The sequence below is a fragment of the Bombus huntii genome, unplaced genomic scaffold (assembly GCF_024542735.1).
Source record: "Bombus huntii isolate Logan2020A unplaced genomic scaffold, iyBomHunt1.1 ctg00000133.1, whole genome shotgun sequence".
In the NCBI taxonomy this organism is placed as follows: Eukaryota; Metazoa; Arthropoda; class Insecta; order Hymenoptera; family Apidae; genus Bombus; species Bombus huntii.
Genome location: NW_026099381.1, coordinates 67,501 through 77,500, shown reverse-complemented (window position 1 = coordinate 77,500; position 10,000 = coordinate 67,501). Strand labels below are relative to the sequence as shown.

The following is a 10,000-nucleotide window of genomic DNA, read 5'->3' as shown; positions in this document are numbered from 1 at the left end:
ATGCGCGGTCCAGCGATAGACGACGAAGAGGCATGGGATGACCAACACTCTCTTTTCTCTATTCTCGAAGCGTCGAATTGCCATAAAAAAAAAATCACACGCGCGCACGACATAGTCGTACGCGCGTGTATACCTCGTCTCTCTCAAAGTTTTTTTCTCGAGCCTCGCCAAAGGGGATCGTCTTCTTCCTCGTCTACGATCTCTCCGACGACGACGACCGTACGAACAACTTCGTAACGGACTCACATGCGCATCTTCCTCGGGTACAGAAACGCTGCGGAAAACACCTCGAGCTTGTAGTTACAGCAGCACCCGTGTATAGCCGATCTTAGACACACGCTAGTTCGCACACGCGTTACATATATAATATGTAAGATTTCCGACGAACGTGGCTTTTCGGGAGCCAGGCGCGCGGGCAGAGAGATACACGACGACGGGGAAAATTCGTCCCGATACGAGTACGTGTACTCTCCGATCTCCGCGCGACGCTGGGGATCATACCTCCCTAAGTCGTCAGAGCGCTCGAAGAAATCTCGCGTGTGCGTTCCCGGATCTACGGCTGATACTTTCGGGGCTTGTAAAAAAGCACAGAGCGTGTAAAACGCAACGACGACCCATCGATGCGACGGTCCTCGTTGTTGTCAGTCGCTTTCGCGAAGAGACGGAGTGGGCATTCGATCCCTGGGGCTGTACGAGAGTCTTAAGAAAAGACGGTAGATTATGGCAAAGTTTCGCACGCCATCGAGTTTAGGTTTTTTTTTTGGTTCTCTCTTCTCTCCTCTCTCGACCGAGTTCCCATATTTGCTTTCTCTCTCAGTCTCGCCAAATATAATATTCTTTTAAGACGACGTCGGGGGCGCGGACCTTCGTGCGTCGAACACCGGCAAACGTAGCATATATCGCCTGATATGAAAAAAAAATCGGTCACGAGGAGAACACTACGAGTATATACGTTCGATAACCGATACACGAAGCGGTGCATAAGCGGGCGGTCGCCCTCGTAAGGACGACTCACGACGCCGCGAGCACTCACGCAGGTCCGTGACCGGTTCTCTCCGCTCTTATTCGTATCCCTTCGTATACCTTCGTCCGACTCTGAAACGTTCTCTTATAATTTTTAAGAAGAACGACGGCGGGTTGTCAAGGCAAGAAGGGACAGAGAGAGACAGAGGTAGAGTTTCGTAGTCTCCCGTGAACACGATAGATTATATATCGAGCATGCGTACGACTTGCACGGTCTCTGCACGACCGCGACGAACGCCGACGAGCGTCCAACAATCGCTCGTACGTCGCGTATGTTCTCTCCGTCCGCTCTTATTCGTATCCTCGTTCTTGTACCTTCGTCCGACTCTGAAACGTTCTCTTATATAAAGAAGAACGACGGCGGGTTGTTAAGGCAAGAAGGGACAGAGAGAGACAGATACGGAGAGTAACGATACGCAACGCAAGCAGTCTTAGGTTTACGTGAGCAACCCTCAGCCAGGCGTGGTCCAGGAATTGTATCCGTGGACCGCAATGTGCGTTCGAAATGTCGATGTTCATGTGTCCTGCAGTTCACACGTTGACGCGCAATTAGCTGCGTTCTTCATCGACCCACGAGCCAAGTGATCCACCGTTCAGGGTAATCTTTTATAAATTTACAACAGTTCAATACTCAAATGTACTCTTCTCGGTTCTAGCGAAGCCGAGTTCCGTCACGTTCGACCAACGGGAATCGAACGCGCAGAAGTCGCCATAGGATTGACGACACAAAAACGTTCGAAAAAAAAAGAAAACGACGAACGCGCGAAGATACGCGCGTTCGCCGGCCGGGCGTAAAGTACATTATGATATATAACAACCATCGAGATCGAAGCTCCGTTCGTCAGGAAACGACGGGGATATATACACCCGATTCTGAATCCTCTGTACAGCACACGATCTCGCGAACGAGTAAGCACGGTGGCTAGCCCATGTTATATATGTGTTTGATTCTACTCTCTCGTCCAATTATTCAAGAAACAGCGCGCGTGCATCTCTCCATCGTTCGGGTGATAGTAAAGATTCGATGGGATTCGCGCGGCCGTCCGCCTCGAGCGGTCTTTCGTCCCAATATCCAGAAGCAGAGTTTGAAAAACTCTAGCGACGGCACGGGTGTCCGACTCACGACATCGAGGTTTCGAAGCCGGCGATCCCCTCCGAACGGATGGCGACCACGCGACCGACTGAAAGCATGAAAAATCGACGAAAGATAGAACACATCTCCGTTCGGGTGGTGTTTTTTCTTTAAAAAAAAAAAAAAAACAAAAATTCGATGGGACTCGCAGCCATCGTCCTCGCGCGGTCTTTCGTCCCGATATCCAGAAGCAGAGTTTGAAAAACTCTAGCGACGGCACGGGTGTCCGACTCACGACAACGAGGATAGACAGCCGGTCCCCTCCGAACGGGTTATGCGACGATAAACTCGATGAAACTTTAGTCTCGTTCAGGTAGTGTGTGTCTTGTAAATCAAAAATTCGATGGGACACGCATCCATCGTCCTCGCGCGGTCTTTCGTCCCAACATCCAGAAGCAGAGTTTGAAAAACTCTAGCGACGGCACGGGTGTCCGACTCACGACAACGAGGATAGACAGCCGGTCCCCTCTGAACGGTATATTATATATGAGATGATAGACGACAAACTGGATGAAACTTTAAGTCTCGTTCAGGTAGTGTGTAAATCAAAAATTCGATGGGACTCGCATCCGTCGTCCTCGCGCGGTCTTTCGTCCCGATATCCAGAAGCAGAGTTTGAAAAACTCTAGCGACGGCACGGGTGTCCGACTCACGACAACGAGGAAAGACAGCCGGTCCCCTCTGAACGGTATATTATATGAAACTTTAAGTCTCGTTCAGGTAGTGTGTAAGTCAAAAATTCGATGGGACTCGCATCCGTCGTCCTCGCGCGGTCTTTCGTCCCGATATCCAGAAGCAGAGTTTGAAAAACTCTAGCGACGGCACGGGTGTCCGACTCACGACAACGAGGATAGACAGCCGGTCCCCTCTGAACGGTATATAATATACATTATGCGACGGTAGACGATCAACTAGACGAAACTTTAGTCTCGTTCAGGTGGTGTAAAAAAAATTCGATGGGATACGCACGCACGGCTGTCGTCGTCCTCGAGCGGTCTTTCGTCCCAATATCCAGAAGCAGAGTTTGAAAAACTCTAGCGACGGCACGGGTGTCCGACTCACGACATCGAGGCTTCGAAGCCGGCGGCGTTCCCCTCTGAACGAACTTCGGCTAGACTAGTTACGAATCGTTGCTACACATCGTCTTCATCGTCGTCGTCGTCGACATCGACATCATCATCATCATCATATCATCATCATCATCATCATCGGTCATCGTCGCATAGCGGGCCAACATCCACGCGATGCGTCTTCGTTCTAGGTTACCCGATCCACGAGTATGTTACACGTGGTTTCGTTATTTCGAACGAAACGACATACGAAGAGCACACGCCCTTTGGGTAGGAAGCACGTTTCGAGAACGACGAGAGTTTCGATGAAAGAGACGAGAGAAGTCGACGCAGAAGGTATCCATGGATCTTCGAAGAGAACCTTCGAAGATGTATATCGGTATCCTTTCGCTCTGCGCGACTCGCTACAAGTTCTTTCGCTCTCGTCGACTCGTTCTAGACGCTTCGTTCGATCCCAAAGAGGAGTCTTCGATATGTCCCGTTGCTAGGAGGAGAACAAACGCAACACAGACCACGAAACATAGAAGAGAATAGGCGAGCATGATCACTCCGACACGAGGCACTTTAGAGATTTTCTTATTAGTTTGCATGGACTTTTATATTTCGTTTGTACGGTTTCCACGATGCAAATACGAAATACGAGATCGTGACGGCGGGTCTTTCTGTGTACGGCCTCTCGCAGGCGCCACGACTGCATTTCTCTTTACACCTGGTTTCCATCGTAATTTTTTCGTTTGATATCGAGCCTTAACTTTTGTTGGCTCTTTCGAAGCTAGAGTTCCCTTTTATTAGAATTTCATATATATATATATATATTATATGTTATATGTTTTATTCGGAGACGGCGGGTCTTTCTGTTTACGACCTCACGCAGGCGCCTCGAATAAGTTTCATTCGCATTTCGTTTTTATACTTGTATATATATATCTCTTCATCCCGATGATCGAGAGAGAGTGCCACCTTCTCTTCGTATAATTCCGTAGCTGGAGGGTCGTCTCCTCCTTAAGAATATTTCTATTCGTGCCAACGGAGGTTGCCAAGCTCCCTGGCGTTTTCGTTTGTTAAAGTATATAGCTTGTTAATACGTCGTATATACTTTCGTCGATACAGGAGGAGTACGGCTCCTTACCGACCATTGTGATATATATTTCATAGTTTTTATATGTGTTCAAGTCAAATTCTTTTGGTATCGTATCGTTAATGATCCTTCCGCAGGTTCACCTACGGAAACCTTGTTACGACTTTTACTTCCTCTAAATGATCAAGTTTGGTCATCTTCCCGGTAACATCGGCAATGCTTATCACATTGGCCGCGCACCAGTCCGAAGACCTCACTAAATCATTCAATCGGTAGTAGCGACGGGCGGTGTGTACAAAGGGCAGGGACGTAATCAACGCGAGCTTATGACTCGCGCTTACTGGGAATTCCTCGTTCATGGGGAATAATTGCAAGCCCCAATCCCTAGCACGAAGGAGGTTCAGCGGGTTACCCGGGCCTTTCGGCCAGGGAAAACACGCTGATTCCTTCAGTGTAGCGCGCGTGCGGCCCAGAACATCTAAGGGCATCACAGACCTGTTATTGCTCAATCTCGTGCGGCTAGAAGCCGCCTGTTCCTCTAAGAAGATTTGTTTGTACGTTGGTAGTAAAAACCCACCGACCGAAGCCGGGGGCCTTCGAGATACCATAAGTTACGTCTATTTAGCAGGCTAGAGTCTCGTTCGTTATCGGAATTAACCAGACAAATCGCTCCACCAACTAAGAACGGCCATGCACCACCACCCACCGAATCAAGAAAGAGCTATCAATCTGTCAATCCTTCCGGTGTCCGGGCCTGGTGAGGTTTCCCGTGTTGAGTCAAATTAAGCCGCAGGCTCCACTCCTGGTGGTGCCCTTCCGTCAATTCCTTTAAGTTTCAGCTTTGCAACCATACTTCCCCCGGAACCCAAAAGCTTTGGTTTCCCGGAAGCTGCCCGCCGAGTCATCGGAGGAACTTCGGCGGATCGCTGGCTGGCATCGTTTATGGTTAGAACTAGGGCGGTATCTGATCGCCTTCGAACCTCTAACTTTCGTTCTTGATTAATGAAAACATTTTTGGCAAATGCTTTCGCTTCTGTCCGTCTTGCGACGATCCAAGAATTTCACCTCTAACGTCGCAATACGAATGCCCCCATCTGTCCCTATTAATCATTACCTCGGGGCTCCGAAAACCAACAAAATAGAACCGAGGTCCTATTCCATTATTCCATGCACACAGTATTCAGGCGAAGGTAGCCTGCTTTAAGCACTCTAATTTGTTCAAAGTAAACGTATCGGCCCACCTCGACACTCAGTGAAGAGCACCGCGATGGGATATTAGTTGGACCGCCCGCGAGGAGCTAAGCCCACCGATAGGACGTACCACATAATGCCAGTTAAACACCGCGAGCGGTGAACCGACACTGTGACACACAGATTCAACTACGAGCTTTTTAACCGCAACAACTTTAATATACGCTATTGGAGCTGGAATTACCGCGGCTGCTGGCACCAGACTTGCCCTCCAATTGGTCCTCGTTAAAGGATTTAAAGTGTACTCATTCCGATTACGGGGCCTCGGATGAGTCCCGTATCGTTATTTTTCGTCACTACCTCCCCGTGCCGGGAGTGGGTAATTTGCGCGCCTGCTGCCTTCCTTGGATGTGGTAGCTGTTTCTCAGGCTCCCTCTCCGGAATCGAACCCTGATTCCCCGTTACCCGTTACAACCATGGTAGGCGCAGAACCTACCATCGACAGTTGATAAGGCAGACATTTGAAAGATGCGTCGCCGGTGCTAGATGACCATGCGATCAGCACAAAGTTATTCAGAGTCACCAAAACAAACGATGGACGGACAGACGAGCCATCCGCCACCGATTGGTTTTGATCTAATAAAAGCATTCCTACCATCTCTGGTCGGAATCTGTTTGCATGTATTAGCTCTAGAATTACCACAGTTATCCAAGTAAATGTAGGTATGATCTAAGAAACCATAACTGATTTAATGAGCCATTCGCGGTTTCACCTTAATGCGGCATGTACTGAGACATGCATGGCTTAATCTTTGAGACAAGCATATGACTACTGGCAGGATCAACCAGGGATCTTATTCGTATAACAATTCTTATAAATTTCGTTTAAGTTCTCTTCGTGTCGTAGGTGGGACGTAAGCACCGTACGACGAGACTTTTCGTTCTTAAGATAGATATATCTATAAAATATATCTCCTAGCGACGTTCGAGATACACCCATAGTTCAGTAATAATCTTCGAACGCCGCTCGCAGCCACTTTGTAATTCTCAACTCCACCTCCTCTCTTCTCTCTCTCTCTTTCTCATAGTCTTATATAAAATGTTTAGAATCGTACTTCTAAAGGAACATTTCCATAATGCTGTCTTCGTGTAAAAAGACTTATTAGAATATCTTAGCGGTAAAGCACGTATACGCACCTCACGCTGAACGAACAAGCGCGTATCCCAGTGCGTCGCGCTGGACATACCGTAAGAATATTCTTTCAATCGGTAGAACATTTTCGGCAGAAGACATACTACGCAAAGATAGTACGCTCCTACCGCCTCATCGGATACTTCTGCGAAAGCAGAAGTTTTTATAGAAAGCAGACGGTTATACTCTTTTGAATGAATCGATGCTCAGTTAGTACAAGCACACACGCATCTAACAATTTTTGTTAGAATACGTACACACAGGTCACCAGCTTCCCGACTCAGGGGAACCTTGCCACGATATTTGGTCATTACGTCCAGGACAGCGACCCGCGGCGCAGCAGTGTAGAGAAAAAACCAGAACGAGAACGGAGGAACAGTCGAGAAATAGCGTAAAATACACTAAGACTCGAGGAGCGGTGACTGAATTCTCAACCGAGGCCGTAGAATAGCCACGCGCTCAACGCTGTTCCGACCGAACCGTCCGGCTCGACGTCTCTCTTATAGATACGAAAGCGCCAGCCGGAAGGCCGGCGCCGGCCGGGCTAGCGGCCGCGCGCTTACGGTGCAAAACCTCCGTAGCAACGTACCGTTCGGAAGGGACGCTGGAACTTAGTCTCGCGAACGCTCGATCACTACTATACAAAGCCAATATCCAACCATCGAAATACATTACCAGACGTTTTATTAACATAATAGAAATGCATTTTTACCAAAAAATTAATTTTTTTTTTCACCGAAAAATTGCATCAGTAAACATACTCTTTTATCGAATACGGACAAAAAATAAGTTTATAATCAATTACAATACGTTAAAATAAGTAGAAATATGCAAAAAAATATATACCTTGTAACGTTAATTAACGAAAAAATTAGAAAAATATCCCAGTCGTGTCAGTTCGACGAACGCTAATTTTTTGAAAAAATCGATAAAAATGTTTAATCCCGACGTATCTAATAGAGATAGAACGATTCCCGTAAAAAAATTTATACCTTGTAACGCTTTTTAACGAATAAACTCGAAAAAACTTTTTCGCCCTCGGAATTTTTCTAAGTCCCAACGTACCGGCTCGGAATTTTTCTATGTTCCAACGACCGGTCGTGTCGGTCCAAACGTTTTTATATCCGTCTGCCGACGATATAAACGCTTAATCCCGACGTATTTTATCGAGTTATAACGATTTCTTGAAAAATATTCGTACGTTATAACGCTTTTTAACGAATTAATCGAAAAAGAGTGTTCGGTCCGAAAATTTTCTAAGTACGAACGACCGGCCGCATAGGTCCGTTTTTAAAAATCGTTCTCGGACGGAAATAAACCATTAATCCCGACGTATTTCGTCGAGTTACGTCGATTTATGCAAAAAAATTCATACCTTGTAACGCTTTTTAACGAATAAACTCGAAAAAACTTTTTCGCCCTCGGAATTTTTCTAAGTCCCAACGTACCGGCTCGGAATTTTTCTATGTTCCAACGACCGGTCGTGTCGGTCCAAACGTTTTTATATCCGTCTGCCGACGATATAAACGCTTAATCCCGACGTATTTTATCGAGTTATAACGATTTCTTGAAAAATATTCGTACGTTATAACGCTTTTTAACGAATTAATCGAAAAAGAGTGTTCGGTCCGAAAATTTTCTAAGTACGAACGACCGGCCGCATAGGTCCGTTTTTAAAAATCGTTCTCGGACGGAAATAAACCATTAATCCCGACGTATTTCGTCGAGTTACGTCGATTTATGCAAAAAAATTCATACCTTGTAACGCTTTTTAACGAATAAACTCGAAAAAACTTTTTCGCCCTCGGAATTTTTCTAAGTCCCAACGTACCGGCTCGGAATTTTTCTATGTTCCAACGACCGGTCGTGTCGGTCCAAACGTTTTTATATCCGTCTGCCGACGATATAAACGCTTAATCCCGACGTATTTTATCGAGTTATAACGATTTCTTGAAAAATATTCGTACGTTATAACGCTTTTTAACGAATTAATCGAAAAAGAGTGTTCGGTCCGAAAATTTTCTAAGTACGAACGACCGGCCGCATAGGTCCGTTTTTAAAAATCGTTCTCGGACGGAAATAAACCATTAATCCCGACGTATTTCGTCGAGTTACGTCGATTTATGCAAAAAAATTCATACCTTGTAACGCTTTTTAACGAATAAACTCGAAAAAACTTTTTCGCCCTCGGAATTTTTCTAAGTCCCAACGTACCGGCTCGGAATTTTTCTATGTTCCAACGACCGGTCGTGTCGGTCCAAACGTTTTTATATCCGTCTGCCGACGATATAAACGCTTAATCCCGACGTATTTTATCGAGTTATAACGATTTCTTGAAAAATATTCGTACGTTATAACGCTTTTTAACGAATTAATCGAAAAAGAGTGTTCGGTCCGAAAATTTTCTAAGTACGAACGACCGGCCGCATAGGTCCGTTTTTAAAAATCGTTCTCGGACGGAAATAAACCATTAATCCCGACGTATTTCGTCGAGTTACGTCGATTTATGCAAAAAAATTCATACCTTGTAACGCTTTTTAACGAATAAACTCGAAAAAACTTTTTCGCGCTCGGAATTTTTCTAAGTCCCAACGTACCGGCTCGGAATTTTTCTATGTTCCAACGACCGGTCGTGTCGGTCCAAACGTTTTTATATCCGTCTGCCGACGATATAAACGCTTAATCCCGACGTATTTTATCGAGTTATAACGATTTCTTGTAAAATATTCATACCTTCTAACACTTTTTAACGAGTTATTTGGAGGGGATCTTTCGGCCTTTTCGTAGCGGTGCGAAAAAATTCTAAGTTCCAACGTCCCAGTCACGTTGGTCCGGAGGATGAAATTTTTCAAAAAAATAAAGTGAAATCGCTACTTTCGACTAGATTTCGTTGAAACATAACGATTTCACACAAAATTTCTATACCTTATAACACTTTTTCCCGAGTTATTTCGAGTTGAACTTTCGGTACTTTCGTAACGGGGCGAAAAAATTCTAAGTTCCAACGTCCCGGTCACGTTGGTCCGGAGGGTGAAATTTTTTAAAAAAATAAAGTGAAATCGCTACTTTCGACTAGATTTCGTCGAAACGTAACGATTTCACGCAAAATTTCGATACGTTATAACGCTTTTTAGCGAGTTATTTCGAGTTGAACTTTCGGTACTTTCGTAACGGGGCGAAAAAATTCTAAGTTCCAACGTCCCGGTCAGGTTGGTCCGGAGGATGAAATTTTTTAAAAAAATAAAGTGAAATCGTTACGTTCGACTAGATTTCGTCGATACGTAACGATTTCACGCAAAATTTCGATACGTTAT

General features: G+C 45.6%; 2 non-coding genes across 2 annotated transcripts; both read right to left on the bottom strand.

Annotated features, from left to right (window-relative positions):
- Positions 1-1,469: 1,469 nt before the first annotated feature.
- Positions 1,470-1,624, bottom strand: LOC126877224 (5.8S ribosomal RNA). Its single transcript, XR_007694845.1, has one exon. It is a non-coding gene; the product is annotated as a 5.8S ribosomal RNA (ribosomal RNA).
- A 2,799-nt stretch (positions 1,625-4,423) lies between these two features.
- Positions 4,424-6,346, bottom strand: LOC126877218 (small subunit ribosomal RNA). Its single transcript, XR_007694839.1, has one exon. It is a non-coding gene; the product is annotated as a small subunit ribosomal RNA (ribosomal RNA).
- Between the last annotated feature and the right edge of the window lie 3,654 nt (positions 6,347-10,000).